Source organism: Nycticebus coucang, chromosome 19 (assembly GCF_027406575.1).
Source record: "Nycticebus coucang isolate mNycCou1 chromosome 19, mNycCou1.pri, whole genome shotgun sequence".
Lineage (NCBI taxonomy): Eukaryota > Metazoa > Chordata > Mammalia > Primates > Lorisidae > Nycticebus > Nycticebus coucang.
The window spans coordinates 5,365,666-5,392,811 of NC_069798.1; the positions used below are offsets into that span (position 1 = coordinate 5,365,666).

The 27,146-nt window shown below is 43.0% G+C and overlaps 1 pseudogene; it reads left to right on the forward strand.

The window, feature by feature from the left end:
• Positions 1-3,951: 3,951 nt before the first annotated feature.
• On the forward strand, positions 3,952-8,244 carry LOC128572121 (intraflagellar transport protein 57 homolog; annotated as a pseudogene).
• The last annotated feature ends 18,902 nt before the right edge of the window (positions 8,245-27,146 follow it).

The window sequence follows — 27,146 nt, forward strand, 5'->3', positions numbered from 1 at the left end:
AGAAGGGCTCTGCAGCAGAGGCAGGGAGGGCTCCGGAAGGCACATGGCTACCAGAGTCCCTGCCCAGCGAGTGGGCTGGTGTGGAGGCAGGGAGGGTACAGGAGGGAGGATGCGGGGTTGCGCGACTCCCAGAGTTCCTGGTCAGGGCATGCAGAGGCCAGGCGGGGGCAGGGCATGGGTTGCGGGTCTCAGCACTGCTCATAGGGAAGTCCAGGTAGGCGTGGGTCATGGGTTGCGGTGCAGCTCTTACCCTCTCCTCTCTTTCAGTTGTCCGAGCTACTTGAGGAGAAAAATGCTCTTGGCCTTCAACTCTGTGGCACTACGCAACACCTGCAGCTCCAGGCACTGCTCCATCCTTCTGTAGCCGCATGGGGACATGCTTTCCTCCCTGGTTCTTTTTCCAGGCCCTACCTGGTAAATTTAAAAGGAGCACTCTTCTCACTGTTTAGGACTGTGAGTAGTTAGAGAGATAATACATTGAAAGAGAATAAGATTTCTTCCTTATTACATCCATGTATCTTGCTGTCACTGAACCACAGAATTTTTTTTAGGACTCTGAAAAGGCCTTCAGACTGATAATGTTTCTTTCTTTGATCATCTAAGGTCATGAAGAGGCTTTTTAATAAGAGAAACGTGCTAATATTTTATGTGGTTTATGAATTTCTCAACCTAATACATGGTAACACAGAATTGCCATTTTAACTTTTATTTATATTGCTTGCCTGTTTGCCTGTGTCTGTCTCTGTCTGTCTCTCTCCTGCTTTCCATTTCTTCCTCTACAGCTTAGAAACCCCACCAGGGATGGGGAAGTACTTGCTCTCAAAGAGCAGCTGCCCAGATGAGAAACCAGCACCACCAGCTCCCAAGAGAGAAAGTCATAGTTGCATATTCCTGTTCATCAGCTCAGGGCAAGTCAATGTCCCCTTCAGCTGCCTCAGCTCCTCTCTGCATGCCGAGCTCTGTGGACCTCAGTCCAGCCCACCAAAGGTTCCCAGCTCCCAGGTTGCCATTAATCACCATCATTGGCTGGATTGTTCTGAATATCCCCTAATCTAACCTCAACCTCCACCATTCAATTTCTTTCACCAACAATTTCTCCCAAACTGTTCCAAAAGATCCCTTTGAAATTTCTAGTCCATCATCAACAAAGTTGTACTGAGTCTTCAACCTCTCGCCTGTTCCTCTTCTTTCTCTATACTCAGGACCTGGCAAACATTTTCTATAAAGGGCCACATAATAAATATTTTAGGCATTGCAGGCCACACAGTCTGTTGCAATTACCTAACTTTGTCATTCTAGTGCAAAAGGAGCCTCAGGAAATATGTGAACAAATGACAGTGGCTGTGTTCCAATAAAACTTTATTTACAGGGTGGTGCCTGTGGCTCAAGGAGTAGGGCGCCAGTCCCATATGCCAGAGGTGGCGGGTTCAAACTCAGCCCCGGCCAAAAAAAAAAAAAAATTTACAAAATATGGGGGCAGGCCAGACGTAGCCCAGGGGTGAGATTTTCCTGATCCCTGTCTAAGGGAAGCCTGGATATCCCTCTGAGGAATCTGCTTACTGAATTGTGCTGAAGGTTGTTTTTCCTCTTAGATCCTTTCTAGATCAGAGCTATCAATTACCAACCTCTCTGTTATGTCCTCTTGTTCTTTGATGAATTGAACACTTGAGTCACTTTGCTTTCAACCCTGCCATCATTCTTGGAGACTTCAGAATTTGATAAATGGCTCATCCAACATCTTGTTCTTGAGTTCCTTTATCTTTTAGAGGCTATAATCTCTCATTCTGACTCTCTTCAGCTACTTGCTCACACAGCCGTCTCCCAGACCTTGTCATCATCAAGTGCATTCCCAACATTGTGAGTGCAAACATCTCTCCAGTGATCCCCTCCCGTCCTTTAGCACATCCAGTAGATCCACCCATGAGTTCCCTGAATTTAATAGGCCTCTGGTGCCTGGGCTATACCTCTCCTTCAAGCTTTGCTTCCTCCATGTCCTCACTGTTGTCCTGGACTTGATGATCCAGCTCCATAACCACACAGTGCCCTCTTGTCCCTCTGCCTTCTCATCAAACCCAAACCCTGGCAAAGCCCAAAGATCACCTAAACCTGTACCTGTTGTAGAACAATTCAGGGTGGTGGAAAAGACTCACCCAGCCACATGAAACTCACCGTGGACAAAACATGGCGGTGAACAGGCCCGAATCCCTGTCCTGATGAAGCTACCATTCCAGTGAGAGAGAGAGAGAGAGAGAGAAAAGAGAGAAAAGACAACAAGCAAGAGAAATAATGGAAATACAGAGGCTGCCATAAATGTATATACACTGTGAGAAAGGAAGAGACTATTAAATTTGTAATACTCAAGTCATGTTTGGCTTCTTCAATTGCAAGAGATGCTTAGCATGACTTGTATTCATCTTTTGTTATTGGTATGTATTATTGTATGTATTGCTATTTTAATACAGTTTTTTCCTTTCTTAAAATGTGTATGCTTTTGGGGGGCACCTTCTTTATATAGTAAGTTAAAGGACAATAATTACTGATGGGAGAAAAAAATAAAGGAAGGGAGTTATGAAGGGAAAGGGGGATGTGAAATTGTAGATAAGGTGCCCAGGGAAGGCCTGCTGGCAAGATGGCTTTTGAGTAAAGACAAAAGTGACAGAGAAAAACTCAATTTAGTTCAAGATGGGGGAGGAGGATGGGGGCGGGAAAGGAGAAAGGGGGATGGATGAGCTCCCACTTAGTGGGTACAATGTAAGGGTATATGACACACCTCCTAGGTGAGGGACACAACTACAACAGGACTGTTCCTAACAAATGCAAACATTGTAACCTAATTGTTTGTACCCTCACATTAATATGAAATAAAGATAAATAAATAAATATTTGAATTTTTTTAAAAAATGAGTGTGGACAAAACTGGGTGTATATCTTAGGGGAAGAACATCCCAAGCTGAGGAAACATAGCAGTGCAAAGGCTTGTGGTTGGCATGTGCCCTGCTCACTAGTAGCACAGCGGATGGGTCTGTGGGGCTCAGGTGGAGAGCATGACAGGAAAGAGTAGACAGGGACATGGCCAGGGGACATCCACTTATTATCTCAGTTTCCTTAGGGCAGAGGTCCAGCACAGGGCTCTCTTCTTAGGCCTCACAAGAATGCAATCTAAGTGTTGTTGGGCTGTAGCCTCATCTGAAGACTCAGCTAAGGAGGGATCCTCTTTGAAGCTCACTCAGGTTATTTGTAAAATTCACTACTTCGCTGCTATAGAACTGAAAACTTTGGCATTGTTTTGCTGAGGATTGGCCAGCGAACACTTTCAGCGTCTAGTGGCTTCAGAGAATTTCCTGCCACACAGCCCACTCCAAAGGCAGATCACATCATGACAACTTGCCTTTTAAGGCACTGGGAGAGTGAGAGGGAGTCTGTTAGCAAGGGAACATGATGTGCTGTAACGTAAGTGCAGGAGTGACATCCATGGCTTTGCTGTATTCTGTAGCCAGAAGGCATCACAGATCCCACCCATGTCCAAAGGAAAAGACAAGGAAGAGGCATGGACACCAAGATGGAGGATCCTGGCACCACCTTGAAACTCAGGGGGATATAGAGGTTCTTGAAGGATATAGAGGCTCTTGAAGGACTTTGTCTTTTTCCCTGAGACAGGAGGCATGGGAGTGTTTGAACAGAAGAATGACATGCTATGAGAGAACAGACGCTGGGGGACCAAGGGCAGAGCAATTAGGAGGATACTGCAATAATCCAGGAGGAAGTAGACAGGAGTAAGTTTGGAGTGGTGACCCTGGGGAAGGAGAGGCCATGTTCTGGGTATATTCTGAAGGTGGAGCCAACACAATTTGCCAACAGGTCCAATGTAGAATCAGAGTAAAAGAGACGAGTTAAGGATTCTCTCAGGATTTTGACCTGAGTAACTGGAAGGATAGAGTTGCCATTACCGTGATGGGGAAGATGGAGGGGAAGCAGGTTTGAGGGAGAGTGTGGGGCTCTATTTTGCATATGTTTGAGCTGCCAGCATTTGATGGCAGGTCAGTTAAACCGCACTGTACAAGAACAGCACGGAGGTGTGCTTTGTCCTTACGGGAACTGCTCGCAATGTCGGATTTGGGTTGCATTCCACACCTACAGTACACCTGCTAACAGGGTGCTTCATTAGATGTATCAGGTCCTGAATAACACTGTCTTGTCAGCTTGGCGCCTGTAGTTCAAGCGGCTAAGGCGCCAGCCACATACACCAGAGCTGGCGGGTTCGAATCCAGCTCAGGATTCAACTATAACCAAAAAATAGCCGGGCATCTGTAATCTCAGCTACTTGGGAGGCTGAGGCAAGAGAATCGCTTAAGCCCAGGAGTTGGAGGTTGCTGTGAGCTGTGATGCCACGGCACTCTACCCAGCATGACAGTTTGAGGCTCTGTCTAAAAAAAAAAAAAAATATATATATATATATATCTTGTATCAAGGGGCCATTGTCATACTTCCTTGTATGACAGAGAGTCCATGACAGTGGCATAGAGTGGGTCCCCCCTTATCCATCCCAGTAAGAATGTTGGAATGACTTAGTAAAGGTGACTGGAAGGCTTGCTGGAAGCAGTAAGAATGTTGGAATGACTTAGCAAAGGGTCCAAAAAGGCAGGAGGTCAGGATGTTATCTTTCAGGATGAAATCTATGCATTAAGCTACTGGCTGATACAAAGTGCTGTGTCTCTGATATTGCAAGGTTATGGCTCCAAGAACTAAGTGTTGGCCTTTCACCATCACTCCCAGTGACTCACTCACCCTGCACCTCTAAGTTCCAGGGGATTAAAAATTCTGGTTCTCAGAAGAGGATTGCTTTGATATGGGCACAGTTAGTGTCCATGGACGCTAACGCATCTCTGCAACCTGGCCAATTCTGTGTCTTCCAGATGGGATGCTAGCAGGCAAGGAAAAGAGTTGCTATACGGAGCTCTGATTATCATTAAGTGCTACTTACTGTGGTTACAATGTGACCAGGAGGAGCATATCTGGAACTCAGGGAATTCATGGGGAATGAGTTCTCATAAGTGCTCCAGGACTGATGAGTATGTGACAGCATGGACCCAAAGTGGATATGAGTAGGTTTGAGATCCACGAGTCATTGACCAGCTGACATGGGTGGCATCCTACGTCACGCCCCACCACCCACCTCTGATTCCGCTGCAGGTGAGATGGACAGTGCTTGTGTTTGCATCAGCGTCTGGCCTCCAGTTCCTCTGCATCCCTGATTCTCTACCCCAGAACTTTCTCTGAAGCTGCACTAGCACACTCAGCTGAGGAGATACAGCTGGGAAGATCCAGGGATTTAGTGTCTTCAGGAGCAACTCAAGAATTTCCAGCCTCCTATCTTTGGGTGGGACACTTTTCTTACTGAGTCTTTAGGGGCTTTACAGTGAGTGGAACTGAGCCCCAGGTGCCCAGAGCAGCAACTGCCCCAGTAATACACACTGCATGACTTTTACTCCTTTCATTCCTCACATTTTCTCTCCCCAACTTCTGCTTCTTGGGATCACCACCCAAATCCAGCTGAGTCACTGGTTCCCTGGACCAGTGGTGGGTGACACTGCTGGCTGTGCTGCCCAGCTGATCTCAGGGGTGGGTCTCCACTAACAGAGGAGCCCCAAAGACTCTGAATCTGCAGGATAGGTCAGGGAAGCCCCCTCCCCAGCAGCAAGCCTAGGGCTCTGTTGACAATAGGCCCACAGTTCTGACCCTCCTGGAGACTGTCTCTTCCTCATTTCTAAGAAGCTCTCTTTCACTGAGAGTAATTTCAAATTATAGCTTGTTGTTTTAAGAATACAGTTTGGTAGAAATATGTATTGATTAGAAAGAGTTTAAGACTTTTACCTGACCAGAATTGCAATGGTATCCCCAATGATCCTGCTCTTACCCCAGATGGGACGTTATTCATCATCTTTATCTTTAAATCACTTTTGACTTGAATTTGATGTAAATAAGGCACTGCATATTCATGCATTGGTTTATTACTGTTACACATTCCTGTTTCATTTACATGATTTCTTCTAAGAAGGGACATCTCTTCAAAGACAGGAAACAAGTTTGTGTACGTGAACTTGATGTGCAGTCAGGTGCTTACTACCACTTACATATTTTTTGCTACTGCTGAAATTATTTCTTTCCTTCCTTGAGGATGGGCATTCCTTCTTCTATCTATTGAGTTAGGGCTATGGATAAATACATCATGCATGGAAAAGTAATATTTAAAAATTATACGCATCCTTTCTTATCTAAATCAGTTCAGAACTATCGTTTTGACAAATGTCCTAACGTCTTAACAGACCTAATTTCCAGAGGTCAAAACGTGGCAGGAAGAGAAACGGGCTGGCAGATATTGGAGTAATGGCTTCCCAGGCTCGAGTGGGAAAGTTGAGAGCATCATATACAAGGTGACACAGAGGCTCCCGTCTCGCCAAACTTCATCCCAGCCCAGATATCATAAAAAAATGCCAGCTTTGATCAGCCCTCTAAAGGACTGTCAGTAGTCCAGACAAGGAAGCCTCACTTCTCATGTTCTTCCTTTCAAAGAGGACATGCCATTCCCTTCTAACTAATTATGCTCCACTTTAAGAAAAAAACTGGTTTATAGAGTAATGTGTCCGCAGATCAAAATGAAATTAATAAAGATTCAGAAGATTTCCCCCGGGGCCTTCCAATAGTCTCTCCAACCAAATCTGCCCCTTGTGATAATGACAAGGGCCACAGGCGTTGGTGATCAGAGCCCTCCATTCTTGTTCAGTTCTTCACCTCGTGCCTTGGAGATGTCCCACTGGGTTGCAGGGTGTCAGAGGGGAGAGCAGCACCATACTTCATCTCCAAACAGTCCTTTTGTCCACTTATGAGCACAGAGTATCTGAACTAAGGGTTTCGCACAGTTGTTAGAAATGTATTTTCTTTATTATGCAACACCCTGAATGGGATAAATAAGAGACAACTATTCAAAGTACTATTTAAAATTCCTCCCCCCAGTTTAATGGTGCGTTTTTATTATTTAGCAGTCACATCTGTAATACAAGTAGTAGGCCCCTTTGTTAGCCACTAGAAGGATGTGCCAGTGGGGTCTTCTTCGCTTTGGCTGCTACTGACATTTCAAAATGACAAAGGTTAAGGCAACGAAAAAGACACTGTATTTTTTTCATTTTTTATTTTTAGTGTAACTGTCAGAGTAAACTAATGAGTTTCTCTGACTGAGCAACTGAGGAAGATCTTATTTGAAATGAGGGGCTCTTTCTGAGATGAGGTCCTGTCTGCCCTGGATAGAAGCTCTCACCTGGAAGTGAGGAGAGAAGGCTTCCTCAGCACCTGTGTTCTTCCTCCGGTGAGGGCCTCATCTCTCTGCGCCAGCAGGTGAGTCACAGGATTTGCCTTCGTTCCTGTTCATTCTCAGGGGCTCGGTGCAAATCTCCTCTCTCCCTCGACCACACTCAGGTATCATAATTCTTCCTTTTCTAAACATTTAAACAACTATTATTACTAGCATCCTTTCCAGCACTTCATCACTCCTGCGTTCATGTCTCACTTCCTTGTTCCAAACAGTAAGCTCTTAGGACATAAAAAACAAACAATAAACAAACAATGAAAGAAAGAAATCACATCTTATCTACTGAGCCCAGGGCTGGGAAAATAACAAAAACGGAATAGAGCTTTTCCAGTACTACTCCAGCCAAACCCTGCGGAAAGGCACAAAGGATTAGAGAATCCATGTTGACCAAATGCACCAGCACAAAACTGGAATTGAATCTGCTCCAAAGGAGACCAAGGGGGTTTGGACAAAACCCATAATGACGTTAGCAGGACTTGGGAAAAGAACAGATCAGCAGCTGAGAAAATCACATCAACAATCAGCTGAGCACTTGCTTCAGGGATATCGAGCAGCTCAAGCCCAGGTGAGTGAGGCAAGGGGGTGATACCAGCAGGCGACGGAGGAGTAAGCGACAGGACCAGACTCCTGTCTGAGGTCACAGAAGAATTAGAAAAGGCAAAACAGCAAATGGAAGAAAAGGGCAGCAGTGTGACTGAGGGGGCTTCTTTGGAGAAGATTAAACAGAGCTTAACAAAACTGAAGTAGGAAACCGTTCAGAATGGACATTAGAATAAGTTTGTGGAACACAGGTTACTCCAGTCAAATGGAAAAAGAAGTCCCATGTGACCAGGGATGTGCATGCAACAATTATTCCAGAATCAACAACAGGCTCTTATTAAAACTGTTTTTCATGCTTCAGATACATTGGGTTTTTTTAATATCATGTTGTAGATATTTCAAAACACACGCCTATTCCCCGTGAAGTGCATTCCAACGAGTATGTTTTACATATACACACTCATGCGGTACCATGGTGATTATAATGATTAAAGCCTTCATGCTGAATGTAATGTTTAACAAAGTATTTACAAATGTTTACCTTCAAAAAATCCCTGAATGGTAGTTGTTTGAATGGATAGAGAATAAAAAAGGATAAATACATGAGACCAAGAAATAGGACGTCATCATTGTGGGGTGATTTGACCAGTTCAAGAACATTTCTTCTCAGTCAAGTCACCTTGATGACTCATAGGACTTCGTGCTTCAAGGCCATTGACAGTTAGGAAGATGCTGCCCAGGAGATGGCTTATTGCCCTGTTGTGGTGTTAAAGAGACCTGCGTTCACTGGGCACAGGGTCACCGGTAATCCCAGTGACTTGGGAGACTAGGGAAGGAGGATCAGTTGAGCCCAGAATATTGAGGTTGCAGTGAGGTATGATGACCCCACTGCACTCTGGCCTGGGCAACAGCACAAGACCCTGTCTCTAGGAGAAAAAAAAAGAAAAGAAAACTTATCTTGAATAACAACACTTTTCTATATTGTCCCTATTTCAATCAGCTCTTACTTAGCCTTGGCCGTTCACATTCGTTGTCTCAGGAATCCGTATGTGACAGTCCATAGGCCAAATAAGGCTGCAGTCTGGAGTTTTTTGTTTGTTTGTTTGTGTGTGTATATGGCAAGTGTGCTAAAAAGAACTTTTACATTTTTTGATTAAAAAAAAAAATCCACAGGCTAGCACAGTGGCTCGTGCCTGTAATCCCAGCACTCTGTGAGGCTGAGGCAGGGGAATTGCTTGGATCAGGAGTTCCAGACCAGCCTGAGCAAGAGTAAGACCCGGTCTCTAAAAATAGCCGGCCATTGTGGCAGGTGCCTGTAGTCTCAGCTACTCTGGAGGCTGAGGCAAGAGGATCACTTGGCCCCAGGAGTTTGAGGCTGCTGTGAGCTATGATGCCATGGCACTACCAAGAGTGACAAAGTGAGACTCTGTCTTAAAGAATTCTGTTACTTATTTTTTTTTTGAGACAGGGTCTCCCTCTGTTGCCCAGGCCAGAGTCCTGTGGTATCATCATAGTTCACTGAAATTTCAAACTCCTGGGCTCAAATGATCCTCCTGCCTCAGCCTCTCAAGTAGCTAGGACTATAGGTACGCTCTACCACACCTGGCTAAGTTTTCTATTCTTTATACAGATGGGATCTTGCGATGTTGTTCAGGCTGGTTCTCCTAGCCTTCAATGATCCTCCTGCCTCAGCTTCCCAGAGTGCTGAGATTATAGGAGTGAAACAGTGACCCTATCTACCCCCTCTTATCTTCCAGCATCTCCTGTTAGTTATCTCTGAGCCTGAGCTCAGCTTCTGACACTCTGGGAAGCTTTTGTTCACATTGTAAGTCCTTTTCTTAAGCCCAAGAAAGGCATTCACAAACAGATGGGCTGCAACCGTGGGACTTAGGGTAGCCCCAGTGTATTGGGGTTAGCCTTTGTGACCACAAGAATTTGGTGAAAGTGATTGTTATCTGAAATTACATTATAAAAGACACTTACTTCCATTTTGGCCTTTCATGCTGCATGGTGCCCTGATCACTGTTCCTGGGAAACCATGTTGTGAGCAACCTTGTCCAGGGGCTGATGTGGGGATGTCTCCTTCCAGCGCCACATGGGTGAGCTTGAAAGTGGATCCTCCAGCCCCAGCCAACAGCTTGGCTATCACCTCAGGAGAAACTCCAGGCCAGGCCATCCAGCCGAGTCACTCCCAGATGCTGGCTATCAGAAAGTGAATGAGAAAATACACGTTTGCTCTTTTAAGCAGCTAATTTTGTTATAATTTGCCATGTTCTGGCAAAGTCTGGTACTGACCACCATGGCACTATCTTCCTTCCCCACTTTGATACCTGCTTCTGCTCTTATTCGAACTATGTTTTTTTTCTTCTTCTTTAAGGCCTTACTGCATTCATTTCTTGATATTTGAACATTCTTTCTTGTCTTTGAACTTTTGCTTCTCTCCTCAATTTGAATCCAGCCGCTTCTCTTGGCTGTCCCCTGGCTGGAGCTTTCCCGTGTACTGCAGACCCCTTGGTTCTCTCCAGCCCCAGAGTAGGAATCAATTTTGGTTTGTTGATTTTAAACATCAAAGAGCTATTAATGTCGAAGTGTTGCAAGTAATATTTTAAATAGAAAAATAAGGCAAACACTTCTCCAGGGAAACGCCCTTGCTGTGTCTTTTTGAATATTCTTGCTAATATCATTGTCATAGTTTAACTTCTCACTAGGGGAAAGTAAGGAATGTAAAAGGATTTAGAACCACGGAGGAAATGTAGAAATACATAATCTGACTACCTCATTTATATGTGACGAAAATGAGGCCCCTGAGGTAATGTGATGTTCCCGAGGTCACTCAGCTGTTTACTGGGTCCCTTAGTGCCATGAGACGTCATGTAAGTGAAACAAATCTGAGAAAGGAATTGAAGTAAGGCGTTGGGGGGGTTTCTGTTAGGACGGCTATCACGCTTTTCTGTATGAGTGAGTCCTAGTTCAGTTACCAGAGGCCGACCACTGAATTCAACCAACCACTTGTCATGTCATGTTTTTAATGTAACTTTTGGGTATGACCAAATAGCAGCTATTGGATCTGAGTCTCTATTCTCCATAGAAAGATGTAAGACTCTTTTTTCTTTTTCTACTGTTTCTTAACTACATGTTTGAGTGTATGAATCTACATTTTTCTAGTGCTAGACAAACAGAGAAAATAAGGCCTAATCACATGTTGGGGGAAAAATTCAAAATTGGCTGACTGAATGGCTAGGAAATGGACTGCAAATGTGTACAGTAAAAAGGTTTGATGTGAAACAGTGCAAGGGAGAGGTGAGGGCGGGTTTTGGTGCTTTATTCTACATACTTCTATACTTAAATCTTTTAAAATAGGAATGCACTTTAATATTTCTTACATAAATTCATGTGAATTTTTACCAGAAAAGTAATCCTACTGACCATAAACATTTTAGAAATTGAGTTTGAAAGTAGAGTTTGTGAGCGCATGTGGCATGCAGGTAACTCAGATAATTGTTCCTACCAAACAAATAAGGACAGGTGGATTATTGCTGTCAGACAGGGAAAAGCCAAAACAGCCCAGTAGTCAAGCCACATGCCTGGATAGACGTGAAAGTCAAAGGCAATAGATTAAACACAACTGATCCCAGGAGAAGAAATGGGGTTGAGTTATGGCTTAAGAGATGTAAATTAACTGTAGTGAAGAGCTTCTTTATGGTAGGCACTGTTAAGAGAGTGAAGGAAATTTAGTAACAGATTACTCAGGCAAACTGGGACTATTTTCCCTCGGATATTTTACAAATGAAAATTAACAGCACTTGCTTCTAACTAATTAGGAATCGTTCAGCTTGCAGGTCGAATTCGTCAACAACTTCTGTATTTGGTTACAGAGGAAAAAACTAATAGCAACTTTGACAATTACATGAAACATGCAATCATTTTAAAATAAAATAAATTTGGAGTGATAAATCTGTGTATTCCATTTGCCCAAATGTCGGAAAATGAACTCAATTTAATTAGAACATCCCTTATGAAAGTATCTCCTTTGTGACCTATGCTTCAAGCCCTGATCTCCACATCTTTTAAATGTTTTGAAACCTAACTATATTTAAAAATTTTTTATAATAATGGACACTATTTTTTTTTTCTGAGATGGGGTCTTGCTATGTTGTCCAGGGGAGATTCAAACTTATAAACTTAAACGATCCTTCTGGTTCAGCCTCCCAAGCAGCAGGGACTGACTAAGGTACATGCCACTATGCCTAAGGACACATATTTTTGTGTGATTAAAAAGGACACAAATGACAAAGAAAAAAGGGGGGAAATATCCTAGAAATCTCTGTACAGCCAAATCTCATTATTTTGGACTAGTTCAGAGACAAAACAAAATATTTCATTTTAAATTATTTTAATACCTAAGGTAAACATTATGCATAACATCAAGTAGGATAAAATGGTTGTTTTTAATGAGCAAATGAGAGATATCTGACTTCAGAACTTTGTAAAGCAAGCTTGTTATTATAAATATTTTAAGCATTTTATCTTGATTAAGCTATTAATTCATACTAGTAGGAAAAGAAGATGACTTGTTTGGAAAATCAACCCCCGTCTGCACTTAATCACATTTTTCAAATAGTGGAGTCTGTACACAGTGGTTTTACGTACTTGTCTTCTTTCTCCCTTTGAAGTGACAATCTTAGTTTCTGATTGTCAAATTCAAAGAGGCCCAGACAAAGAAAGGAAGCAGAGAAAACGCTGGGCATGTCTTCCACAGTGAGAGCAACAAACCCAAAGCCAGCAATTGAATACAGAGACTGGTTTCACATGTGGTAAGTTATTTGGCTTAGGTGGTTTGCTTTAAAATTCATCCCTCAAGGAGTATATTTATCACTTCCCAAATGCTGATATCCAGGTCAAGGAAAGCTATTGGGTAAAGGAAATTTAAGTTAATCCAAATAGCATCTTGAAATCCTGCTTTATAAAAGAATATTAGAAATTGTTTAAAGTAATGCACGTATTCATTTGAGACATTTTAAATCCCTCTTTGTATTGTGATTTTTAGATGTGATATTAGCTTCCCTGTTTAATTTGCTTTCATTTATTTTAAATTATTAGCTCAGTAGCCACAGTAATATTGAAGGATTAAACAGTTATATAAATGGTGGGATTACAAGTATTTAACATTTTCTTTTTATCTTTTATATATCTTCTGACATTCTAAAAAAGTAATGGTCATCTATTACTTTTCTAATAAGAAAGAAATTCCATGATAGGGGTTGAAAAAAGAATATTGATTCATAACCTTACACCTTTTCAGGGTAGGAGACTATCTGTGGCATATTGGAAGTCCTACCTTGACAGGGATTTGGAGGACGATTCTGTCACGCCATTTCCCCCAAATCATGAGATAACCAAATAGGCCGGAAAGGATCTAGACAAGAGTGAGTGCTTATGCCTGTAATCCTAGCACTCTGGGAGGCCGAGATGGGTGGATCTCCTGAACTCACAAGTTTCAGATCAGACTGAACAAGCGTGAGACCCCATCTCTACTAAAAATAGAAAAATTAGCCAGGCCTTGTGGTAGGTACCTGAAATCCCAGCTACTTGGGAGGCTGAGGCAAAAGGTTTTCCTGAGCCCAGGAGTTTGAGGTTGCTGTGAGTTATGACTCCATGGCACTCTACCAAGGGTGACAGAGTGAAACTTGGTCTCAAAAAAAAAGCATATATATATATATATATATATAGATGAAGAAAAAGTCCAGATAAGATGATCTTACATAAATTATTGTAGAAAACTTGTAAAAATAAACCAGATAAGTCCTTTTTGAAACAGGAAGAAAAACCCAAATTTTCTTTTTCACTAAAAGAGAGGAAAAGTCTTTTTTTAACTGATCATATTGATTTTATGAAAATAGCACATGATCACTATCAGCGATTCAAATGATGTGGAAAAAGCATGAAGGTAAAATTGAAAACACGACCTTTAATCCTCATACTAAGAGTAATCCTCAGGAGCCTTCGGCAAACCTCCTGTGGACATCCGCCTGCACCTGTCTTCAGAGTGGTGCTTGATAGAAAACAGGGAGTGGGCGGAATATTTGTATTTTTAATAGAAGTATTACTCTTAATTTTACCTGAATTGAAAAGGAAACAAGGAACTGAAGCAAAATCAAAAAGAATTGTTGACTTTTCTATGCATATGTCTTTAGACCTTGAGAAATATTATTTTATAAAATTTTCCTCAGAATTAAGAAAAGTAATTAGGAAAATCATTAAGAGTCATAATACTATTAAGAATGACGTGCTTTAGGTTTTGATAGCGTCAGTGGAGTGTAGAAAACTGGGGACGCCAGCCCCTCAAACCCTCCTGTCCTGTTCCCATATCTTAACACTTACTATGAATTTCGTCATCTTTGTACTGCCCGTATTCTCCGCCTTCTGGTTCAGAACTGTCCCCACCGCCCCAGCTCTGTGTGATCCGTGCTCTTGCGAGCGGATTATTGCTCGACTCCAGCTCCCCTAGCCTGGATTCCCCCTTCTGAGCACTTTAATTCAATGCAAAACTATTACCACCAGGTAGTTTGTTCAAGAAGGCTCACCATTTCTTTCCAGCAGTCATTTCCACTGTTCTTCATCAGAAAAAGAAAAGGTTTAAGGGACCATCTGCTTCTCTCCAGAGTGGGAGACATTTGTGTGACTTTCAGGAATTGCTGACTTTTCAGTGTAGTCTGTGGGGCAGGAGGGAGTCGTCTAGAAGCCGCGTTGCACCCCTCTGCCTTTCTCCGCTGGCCGGCCGATGTGAAAAAGGTTTTACATTAGGCTGCATGACCCTGAGCACGTGCAGGCTGCGTGTGCAGGGTCATGCAGAGGGGTGCATTTGTAAGAGAGAGTGTGCATTTGTAAGTGGCCTTCCACACTCGCTCAATTTCATATTGTCAGTTGGACAATCATTTTACCACAGATGGAAATATTTTCCTTCTCCGTATTTATATATACAAATACTTTTTAAATGTTCATGATGCTGTGTAGAACAGGGGTCCTCAAACTCCACACCAAGCGGTGTGATTGTATTTGTTCCTATTTTTTTTTTTACTTCAAAATAAGATATGTGCAGTGTGCATAGGAATTTGTTCATATTTTTTTATTAAACTATAGTCCGGCCCTCCAGTGGTCTGAGGGACAGTGAACTGGCCCCCTGTTTAAAAGTTTGAGGATCTCTGGTCTAGAACTTTTAGAATAAGGTTAAATGGTAGTTATTGTTTTCCAATTTTTTTTTTTTACTTTCCACAGTAATGTAAAAAATTCAGACATTGAAGTGAAAATCGAGGCCCCTTATCCTAGCATCCGAGAGGTAGGCAGTGACCCTGCAGACCTTTTAATGTACATTTGTTACATACATGTATTATTCACCCATGCACTCACATAAAACGTGGTTTTGGTAATGATGTTTGTAAAAGTCTGATCCCATGATATATAATTCTATGATTGCTTTTCTCACTTTACAATATTTCATGGAGCTTTAATCCACCACATAAAAATCATCATTATTTTGAACAGCTACATATTTTTATAGTATAATGTTTTATAAGTTATCTTTTTCTATATCATGAGCATTTCGTTGTAGCTAATACCTAGCTACTGTAAACAATGATGTGATATTCAACTTTATACAAAAATTTTGGCGTATATATGTCAGCATTTGTGTAGGGACATGTCCTAGACAGGGAAATACTGTGTTAGAGAAATAATATGCCCATTTAAATGTACACACACACAATGTTGTTATTGCCAAATAGTCTTTGACACTGTAATAGTTTACCTCTCCCTTAAATTTGCGTAAGTATGCCTGTTTCTCCACATTCTTGTCAATACTTTCATATTTTAACCACTGAATAAACCAAAATTTATCAAATTCTCTTAGATATTAGCCTTCTCAACCAGATTTAAACAAACAAAAGGACAGAGTTGCTCGCAAGTGGTAAAACGACGTACGAATCATTTACCTAAAGGTTTCTACTGACAACTGAATAATAGAGTTAGTAGCTCACGAAATCTTCATTGGCAAGTTACCCAGACAGACGGAGAAAGATGAGGGAGGATGGGTGGGCAATGTGTCACTGGAACATCCTTACCAGAGTTTGCCAGGGAGGCTGGAACCGCCGTCCTTGCTGTGCTCTCTTGCACCACATGCCTTTATCCCACGGCCCCAATCACTGGCGTTGCTTTATGCTTACGTGCAGGATTTCTTGAGGTGAGGCTGAGAGCCTGAATATCAGTCTCTTCAACTGGAGTGTGAGCTCCATGAGGGTAAAGCCATTCTGATTTTGTTTTTTCCTCATCTTACCCTAGGACCTATCCCAGGTCCTAGACTGGACAAAAGATGGATAGAAGAGTTTCAATTTATCACGTATAATCAACGGAAGATTTTTTTGTTGCAGGTGGAGAAGTCACCTCCATAATTGATAGTAACATGTCACATGGTTTGAGAAATAGTTAAAGTCTGAGCACATTAGGACCTTCAGGTTATACGCTTCTTATTTTTTTTGTAGAGACGGAGTCTCACTTTTGTCACCCTTGGTAGAGTGCTGTAGTGTCACAGCTCACAGCAACCTCCAGCTCTTGGGCTTAGGCTATTCTCTTGCCTCAGCCTCTCGAGTAGGTGGGACTACAGGCGTCTGCCACAACGCCCGGCTATTTTTTGTTGCAGTTTGGCTGGGGCCGGTTTGAACCTGCCACCCTCAGTACATGGGGCCAGCGCCCTACTCACTGAACCACAGGCGCCGCCTCAGGTTATGCTCTTTCTTGGACAAACACTATGATCTCTCTGACTAATGCATTTATCAGCACCTAAGTTGAGTATCCTATGTTTGGCCCCATGGAACACTCTGCAGTGTTGTAAACTTTTGCCATGACGAGCTATTCATTTAAATTACTATAACCAGAAAATCCTTTGCCTTTTTCCACAATTCCCTACCTGACACCCACATTTTGTGGCTGTAAATTTCAGCCTCTCAGTGGGTCATTGGTATGGAGGGAAATAGTCTACTTGCTGATAAACACTCCCCTTCCCTTCAGCATTTAGCTGTTAGCAAATGGACAAAACTAACTTTAAACTTTGAGTTTGTGTTCTTTTCCCCCCAAATGTAAGTGTTATTGTTTGAATGTGTCCTCCAGGACTCGCGTTTTGGTAACATAACCCCCACTGTGAAGTGTTGGGAGGTGGGGCCTCCTAGGACGTTTGGAAGTGGTGAGGGCTCGGCTCTCGGGAGTGGAGCGGTGGCATTTTAACACAGGCTGGCGGTAGTGGGTGTGCTCTGTCCCGAGCTCTTGCCTTTCTGCCTTACACAACGTGAAGACGCAGCAAGAGGAGCCTAACCAGAGGCTGACCCCTTCACCTTAGACTTCTCAGCCTCCAGAACTGTGAGCCAATACATTTCTGCTCATTATAAATTATCCATTTTACAATTTTCTGTTATAGCAGCACAAAATGGTCTAAGAGAATAGGTCTTAGGGAAGCCAACTCACACTTGCTAAAAGGATATGAGACTTACAACATATATCCCTGCTGTGAGAGAGGGGTGGTGGGAGAAGGATTTCTATGAATCATGGAAAAAGAGATTTTTTCTTACTTATACCAAAACATGAAGGTTTTCTTTTAGGGGTTGACCTTGGAGTCAGAGGTAAAATCATCACCACCAAAACCACATGATTTTGCCCACAGGGGAGGGTGGGAATGAATGCTGGAGAGGCCCCTATGATAAGGATATAATATTAGCTAACGTTTATGAAACACCTACTGGTGGCCCAATATTCACTCAACAGTTTACACATATTATTTTACTTAATTATTACAACAAAGCTCACAGGTAAGTGTTGCCATCCCCATTTGAACTATGCCTAAAGTCATGGATAAATAGTTCAGATAAACTATCCCATGATTAAAACCAGCTCACTGCAAGGCAAGTTACTGAAGATTGTTGAAGGGGGTGTAAAGCAGTGATTCAGATAAACCCGCCAGTTCTTTCATGTCACCAACCAAACCCCATTTACACCCCTGCTACATATTTCTACCTACATTTCCTCATCACCTCCCACTCCCTACCTGCAAACAGGCATTTAAAAGTATTTAAAGAGGGCGGTGCCTGTGGCTCAAGGGTTAGGGCGCCGGTCCCATATGCCGGAGGTGGTGAGTTCAAACCCAGCCCTGGCCAAAAAAAAAAAAAACGTATTTAAAGGGTTCCTTAAAAGTTTTTAAAGTATTAAACTTGTTCATCATAATTGGTAACAAGAGCTATTAGATATAAATTCAATTTAGGTGAAATGGACAGAGACTTCATTGTTAACCTGAAACACAAAGAAAAACCTCAGTAATCCCTCAAATTGTAAGATATAATTGGCTTATTTAACACACCCTCCAGTGATCCTCTTGATCCTATTGCCTCCTGCCTTCTCAGGGAGTTATTTTTCTGTAATCGCTTCTTCTTTTTTTATTTTTTATTTTATCTCCCCTCTAGAAGATCATTCTGATCAGCATAAAAGAATGCTGCAATTCCTCCCATTAAAAAAGTCCCCGGAACTCTACATCTTACCCAGGAAATGACCCCTTTCTCTGCTTCACTTTACAGAAAAATGCTTTGATAGAGTTCTGTCTTCACCTTGGTGCCAGCAGACTTTTTTCTCCCCATTCCTTGGGGACCATCTGATGTGCATCACCCGTGTTCTGCCAGGACCAAGTCCAGTGATCTGCTCCCAGTTCTCAACGCTGGACCTTTCAGAAACATGACACTATGGTCACTCGATCTTGCTTGAATCATATTCTTCATTTGGCCTCCAGGAAACCACATACTTGGGTCATCTTCGGTTACTTCTTCTCAAGTTTCTTTACTGGTTCCTCTCATCTTCTTGACCTCTTCAAGGCAGACTGCCCTGGAGCTCCATCCGACCCCCGATTCTTCCTTACAGATCCAGTCTCTGAGTAGTTTTGTTCACTCCCATGGCTTTAAATACTATAAGCTGGTGTCTTAGTATGTACGGGTTTCTATAACAAACATAACTAAATAAACATACCGTAAACTGGGTAATTTATAAATAATAGAAATTTATTGTTCACAGGTCTGGAGATTGGGAAGTTCAATATCAAGGCACTGGCAGACTCTGCTCCTGGTGGAGGTTAATTCTCTTGTTTATAACTGTTATCTCACTGCATCCTCATAGTGTGGGAAGGGCAAACAATCTTCTGGGACTCCTTTATAGGGACATAAATCCCATTTATGCCTCATGACCTGATCACCTCCTAAAATCCCCACCTCCTAATACTACTGTACTGGAGATTAAGTTTCTACACGTGAATTGGGGCAGGGAGGGGGATGTGCATGACTTTCAGATCCCATTAGCTGGTAACTCCACATTTATATCTTCAACCCATCCTCTTCCCTAAATTCTAGATACTATATCCAACTTCCTACCTGACCTCTTTATCTGGGATTTGATAGGCATCTTCAGCGTTAGACGTACCAGAAAGAACTCTTTTTCTCCCCTGCTCCCCAGTCCTGCTTCTTCCAGAGTAATCCACAACTCATTTCTTCAAGATGCTCAGAAACTTCGGTCATTTTTGATCCTTATCTTCCTATCATACCACAAATAAAATCCATTAGTAAATCTTGCCAGCCTTAGCTCCCAAACACACCCCACATATAGCCATTCCCAGTACCTCCATTGCCATCACCCTGATCCAAGCCACGGCATGCCTGCTTGTTCTCCTGAAACAAATTTCTCTGGACTCTAAACTTCCATTATTCCTCCCTTACAGTCTATGCCTCACATAAGAGCTAGAGTCAATTATTTTAAATGGCACTATTACGCCTAGAATGCTGCTGCAGCTTCCTCATCTCCCCCAGAATTCAGCAGTAGTATCTGGTATTTGAGGACCAGTATGATGTGGCCCTTGCTGCCCTCACTTCACGCGCTGTCTGCTGCTGCTCGCTCATCCTTCTCTGGCCTCAACGGCTCCCTTGCTGGGAGAAGACACTTTAGGCACCCTCCTGCTTCCTGTGTCTGAGCTGCTGTTCTCCTTCCTAAATGCTCTGCCCAGATGTTCACACGCTTTGCTTCCTCACTTTACTCCGATTCTGCTTGACCATAACCTTATCAGTGTGGTCCTCTGCTCACGCTCACTAAAATTGCAACGCTCATCCCCCCAGCCTCTGTTCCTCATTATCCATCACCCAGTTCTCTTTTCTTCGCCTGGTGTATTCCATGGTGCCTTATTTGCTTGTGGTGTGTCTGCCCCTGGTAGCATTTAAGTCCCATGACAGCAGGGACTTCTGTGTTCTAGGAGCCTAGAATGATGCCTGCTATGTGACGGGTATTTAGTATGTATTTGCTGAATGAATGAGTGAGGGACTTGGCAGTTATCCTCCTCTGCTTTCTGCACCTGCAGAATCACGACTATTTGTACGTTCCTCACAAGGCCTTTCTTGCCTCTCCCTTCCTTTCATTTTCATGAGTACAACCCTAGTGAATCTTCCTCCTGGAGACAGATCTCCAACCTCTAGTGCTCATTCCACTTCTCGAAATGACCAATACCCATTAATATTCCTAAAACCGTGTTCACCTACTGCTGCACTGGGTAAGCATTTAGGATCGTTCTTTCTGTAGTGAAGTCTGATATTTGAAACACCAGCTTATTCCCTGTTGACTTAATATGACTACAAACTCCTTCACTTGATTTTAGAAAGAGTTCTCATTATGGTATTAAAATATTTTCAAACTTTATTTCCCATTTTTCTCCTAAATGAACCTCTTCTTCTACTATCTTTGGACTATTCCAGTTCCCATCTTAGTGACAGATCCTCTTGCCCCAGCCCCTCCAAATTTGGCCTGAATGACAAGGCTCAGCTCAAGGTCCAGCTGCATTCGTTAGTCCTCGCTCCAGCCTTGCAGCTGTGGACACCACCCTGAAACTAGAGCCCTTCCTGTCTGTATCACTCACTTTTTACCTAGGCACAGGATACAGCCTCAAAGAATTTTTCTTCTGTATTTTTACAAAGAGTTGTTCTCAACTTGTCCAATGCCTATTATGTTTTTTGGTTTATGTTTTATTTTGTACATGTTTGTGGGCTACAGTGGGATGTTTAGATTCATGAGGACTTTGTGTAATGATCAAATCAGAGGAATTAGGGTATCTATCCATCACCTCAAACACTTGTCATTTGTTTGTGGTGAGAACATTCGAAATCTTCTCTTTTAGCTGTTTTGAAACACACAACACATTATTGTCAACTATAGTCACCCTCCTGTCTATCCGTCACTTTTTGCTGATTTGCCAGCCCCTCCCCATCTTCACTTCCCCTGTGCCCTCCCCAGCCTCTGGTAACCACCTTTATACTCTCTCCTGCCATGACATCAGCTTTTTTACAGGCCACACACGAAGTGGTGTTTGTACTTCTGTGCTTAGTTTATTTCACTTAATGTAATGTCCTCTGGGTTCACGCATGTTATGGAAAAGGACAGAATTTCATTTTTTATGGCTATTATTCCATTGTATACCACATTTTTTAATCCACATTCCAGTGTATACCGCATTTTTAAATCCATTTGTCTATCAATGGACACTCAGGCTGATTCCATATCTTGGCAATTGTGAATAATGGTACAATACATGTGAAAATTTTGTTGAAATTTTTTCTTGAAAATTTTCTCATTTGTGCCACTTATCCAGTGCAGAGTGGTGGGGAATATGCATCTCATTGTCCCTCAGAGACCCAGGTCAGCAGACGCTACAGCATCCCGCATGAGCACCCCACGTGAGGGGAAGCAGGAGAGTGGAGAGCTAACTGCAGGCTTTTCACTCCCCAGGACATATTTAGCTCTCACGAGTCCTCCTCACAGCCTTTTGACCAGAGAAACTCCCCTGGCTCCACCTAACTATATTGGGGCTGCAGAAGAGCACATTTTGTTATCAAGAGAAACATTTATACTTTGAATAACACAACAGATGTTTATACGAATTGGTCCACATTACCTAGAATGGATCGGAAAGTACATACATTTGAAGCTGCATGACTCTTTCATGCAGCTGAGAGATGGGATATAATTTATTTGTGTATTAGGAATAAGTATTTTCTTACTGTGATTTAATTTAAGATGAAACCTCAATTCATTGCCCAACTATAGCAAGCCTATTTTTATGCCTTGGAGTTAAGAATCAACTTGTGTTGATTCTTGTGTATACAAAGCCACAGTTTTTAAAACTTATTTGCAAAGTCGTAGAGAATTTTCATGTATCCTAAGATGACTATAGGAATCATCTCCTTATTTAACACATAGCTGATAAGAAATGGCGCTTGAATGGGAACTGTAACACTTGTCACTCAATCTCTGCTGAAGGATTTTTAGGTCAGAAGTGCACTTCTCAGTTCCCTGCGGAGGCAACAAGATCTATAATCAGTTAATGAAATGTTTTCAGGGATCATGACTAGGGTATTTCACTCAAACGTAACTGAAATAGCACAGCCTATGCTGGCTTGAAAAGATAATGCTGTGTGCAAACTTACTATGCAATAAAGAATACCTTCATGTTGACTACGTTCCAACCATGGCTGGTAGATGTGATGAGTCAGAGTCGGAGTATGGCTGGGTAAACTTCTTAAGATGTGAATTTCTGGGACATGAGGTGGGCTTTGGGGAGGCACCGCTGATGTCCTATGGCCGTTGTCTACTACGGATCAGACAATACCCCCTGTGACTTTCAAAGCCAGATTTTCTAATTGCAACTTCAAAATAATTTTTCTCATCGTGTGACTAAGACTTTCAAATGAATCTCTATAATTTGCACGTGTGGCATACACCTCTAGGACCAGGAATCCATCTCTTCCTCCTCCTCCTTCTCTCTCTCTTTTTTTTTTCTTTTGCTTTAGACATAGAGGATTGACTTAAGCATTAATGTTCATAGACATTATTATCAGTGGTTCATATTAAGCTTTTCTTACTTGCTGGTGCCTTTGTTTTTATAGTAGTCTCTTATCACCAGGTTTCAGTACCCTTCCTACCTCACTATTACAAGTTAATGTTTATGTTTATGTAATTTTTTTTTATTTGTGTGGCTTATAAATGCGTGTTTTTGTAGGTTTCTTTATTCTTTGCAAATAGCATTTTAACTGTCATTCTAGTCCTGCTGTGTTTCTTGGGTTCCATTGAATTGTCTCATGCTATAACATGTGTACATCTGACCTGGGTCACTTTCCCAGTGCTTCAGAGTCCCCACCTGTGTCCCCTGCTGGGGCATGCCTAAGACCTTTCATGGCGTCTCTTCCAGAGAGGAAGATCTGAGTCACATAGAGTTTAGCCTTGTTACACACAGTGCTACTCTGCGAAATGTCTTTCCAGGGTCACTGCAATCTCGTGAATGCCGAGATGCTATGAGAGCCTGCCTAGGAGCATGATTTGATCTTGCGTCCTGGCCTCAGTTGGTTTGACCAGGGGTCACCACAAGTTCTCTCTGGGCCAGTGAATTTAATTTTAGGTTGTTAGGGCTCAATAAAGGATGATCCCAGGAAGAAGGGACTTTGGTGTAAGTCAAGGCACCAAGACAAAAGCCCAGCTATCTGGAGAGATTACAGAAAATTAGGCTGGAGGTGGAGGGTCTGGGAAGGATAAAGGGGAATAAAAAAGAAAATTGAGGGAAGCTGAAATGTGATGGATGGGAGGGTGCCCAGGACTCAGTGGCTTCCTAGCTGAGGGGGTGTAGACAGGCCAGACCCACTTGGAACCCCCTGTGCCTTAGCAGTAGGTGCCAGAGTCATGTGGTGAGCAATGATCCAGTTTCAGCAAAACATCATCATCTCTCACATTAAATTAATGATGTTAATTTGAATGTTATTGCTTTTGTAGTTCTGCTTGTAATTAATTTGTAAATTTGTTTTGGTTTTATAACTGTAAATGAGCCATGATCATAAGGAGTTTATACCTAATTTTATGTTTCTTTATATTTGAGTAGCAATGTGATAAAATTTAAGTATCAACCCTGAAGGGTCCCTTTGTTTCATCAAAGTGCTTATACTTTCTACTTCAGATTGGAGAAGTTTTGCTCAAGTCTGGTCTCATGGGTTTGGCTTTGGGGCCCAACTTTAGAAGCACATGTGAATCTGTCTAATATCATCTTATTAGGTTCTAGTTCTTGACTACCTTTTTTTTTTTTCATCTTGGCCTGCAATCCAATAGATTGTTTTCCTTCCAGCCTCATGCCTTCAGTAAGATTTGAAAAGCATGCAGTAAGTCAACGTTCCTAGTTGGAAGCAACAAAGCCATCTCTGGAATTGACCATAAAGGTTTCCAGTAGCTAATGGGAGCCCTGGGAAGGCCACAGAGCCCTGCAGGAGGCAGGAAAAGGTGGTCTGAGTGTCAGAAAAGACAACATAATGGGCCTCGCCATGAACCAGGCTGTGGGGCACAGCACGGCCCACCTGGTGTCTGGCCCTGGATTGTGGACACGCCTTATGGTGCTGCCAGTGCTCCCGGACCTGCTCCCACTCCCCCTCTCTGCCACCAGAAGAGACTCCCTGGGGTCAGTTCTGTGAGTTCCCATCTGCAGGAGGTCACTTATCCACACCCTAGCTGCAGGGAAGGCAGAAACCCCACATATTTGGCTCTTTCAGAATCTATTTTTGCAGGTGAGCTCTGCTTCCCATCCAGGCTTGTTATGTAAGCAATTCTCCAAACACAGGAGGGAGCTCAGATTCTGGGAGGGGGAAGAATTTATACCCTCCATACCTTTTATATCTTTATCCAAGTAATTGTTAAACTTGTAGAATAGGACCAGGATGAGGACAGGTAGGGCTGGCATCAGGAGACCTTCCTCCCGTCACTCTGCTCATCTGGATGACTAGCAGACAATTCCACTGGGTGGAGAGAGCCGAAGTGTGTCCCTGCTCTCTGCATCATCTGCAAATCATACATTCTCCCCAAATCCACAATGATGAAGGGAGGAGGAGGGAGGGCACAGGAGGAGAATGGCATTAATTCTTGTTTTGTTTGTGTTCTTTCATCTGGCTAGATGAATTTTTTTTTTTATTAGTGGAATAAAATTAGACTTTGTGCCCGACTCCCCAAGGTGTCAGAATATAAACAGAGCTTCCACAATTCACATTTCACCCCACTCAGGTGTGATGCCTTTGTTAAGACTGTCTCTTTGATCATTTCACTTTTGATCTGCCTGTTTGCTTGGAAAGAGGCAACTAGTCTGCAGAGGGCCCTTCTGCAGCAAACCCCCCTGAGGCCACCATCTCAGGACTCACACCAATTGTGATGTTAATTTTATGGGTCAACTTGACCAGGCTAAGGGATGCTGAGAGCTGGTGATCATTTCTAGGTGTATTTGTGAGGGGGTTTCCAGAAGAGATTAGCATTTGAATTGGTAGACTGAGTAAAGAAGATCACCCTCACCAGTGCTGGTGGGCCTGAGTGGAACAGAAAAGCAGAGGGAAGGGGGGGTTCATTCTCTCCTTTTGAGCTGGAGCAGACATCTCTTCCCACGATGGGACGCTGGATCTCATGGTTGGACTGGGACTTACCTGCCCCTGAGTCCCTGCCAAATTCTCAGCCCTTTGGAAGTGGGGGAGGGCAAGGGTGGGAGGTGGGTGTGGATGCTGGTGGGAAATGACATCAGCAATCCCAGGTGGCCAATAGCTGGCCAGTGAGAGCCAAGGTATTTTCCCCTTTGGAGGAGAGGAAAACAAAGAGGGAGAGCTTGCTAAGGAATGCTATTTTCCTTCACCTTCGGGAGAGAAAAAATGCAAAAGTTAAGGGATGTAAAGGGAATCCAACAAGTGTTAATCAAATAAATGTTTCTAAATAAGCTATTTTGTTTTTTTTTTAAGATGTAGCCTCAGGCTGTCGCCCTGGGTAGAGTGCTGTAGCATTATAGCTCACAGCAACCTCCAACTCCTGGGCTCAAGGGATTATCCTGCCTCAGCCTCAAGCTATTTTTTGGTTGCAGCTGTCATTGTTGTTTGTTGGGCTCTGGCTGGATTTGAACCCGCCAGCTCAGGTGTATGTGGCTGGGGGCCCAGCAGCTTGAGCCACAGGCGCTGAGCCAATTAGCTGTTTTTTTTTAAAAAAAAACAATGTGGAATCCATGAAATTTACCACTGGCAAGGGCAAATCCAAGCAGCCCTTCCTTTCACATGGAATGAGTTTTAAATGCTAAGGAGTTATAAATGCCAAAATTTGAATGTGGAGGGAGAATCCCAAGAGAGTTAAATAGTATTCTAATAGTCCTTGAATTATAGCTTCTTCGGGGCTGCTCACCCAGCAGGTCTGGGGGATGGCAAGAGGTTTCAGATTTTTGGAGGCAGCTTCTGGCACTGGCAGCCAGGGGTTGGGAAGGGCCAGCTGGGCATCCCTCTTCTCAAGGAGGTGGCGCCATCCTCCCCCCACACCCTGGGGTTGACAGGCCAGGCTAGACAGCCTTAGGGTCACGCACCTTCACATTGGGATGCTCCAATTCCCTCACATTGCAGTAAGAGGAAGGGTTAACCCTCTCCCTTTGTACCCCAACCACCTTCTCTCAATTTGGAGAGGAGAATGGGGTCCACACAGGTTCATTCTATGGAGAGCTAAGGCATCTGCTAAGACCAAGTGGACCAAAATGTGCAGAGGGACACCCAGCCAATTATTCATATGGAATCAGTTTTGAATGTTAAAATGTTGGCCCCAGTATGATTTCTTAATTATTTTTGTAGAGAAATTATATTAGGATTGGGCCTTCAAATGTGGATAGAGGCTTCGCTGGAAAACGTCCAGCCTTCTTAAGCTGGATACAAAGGCAGTTCAGTGTTTGTTTGTTGTACTTCTCATCAAACACTAAGGTACTTTGATTAGAAAGCCTTTTATCCATCCTGGTTAAATAGAATTGGAAGCAGAGAGATAGGAGAGCTGAGCCTACAGGGTCACAACAATCCGGTGTCAGAACACGTGGATAATTAGGGTGATTAGTATTAAACACACCAGGCAAATGGATCACAAGCAGGTACAAACACATTTATTCTCTCTTCAGAGGGAAGCAAAATGAAAAAGTTTGACTTCAGATGATAAAAAGGCACCAAGCCAGAGCTCCTTCCCCGCCACCCCTCCCTCCACCTCATCATCAGTCAGCCTTCTGTCCTGTCTTTGTGTGTGCACCTGTTGGTTCTGATGACATAGTTTTTTCCTGTCCACTGTGAGCAGGGGAGACAGAGCTCAGAGGCACTCTCCAGTGCAG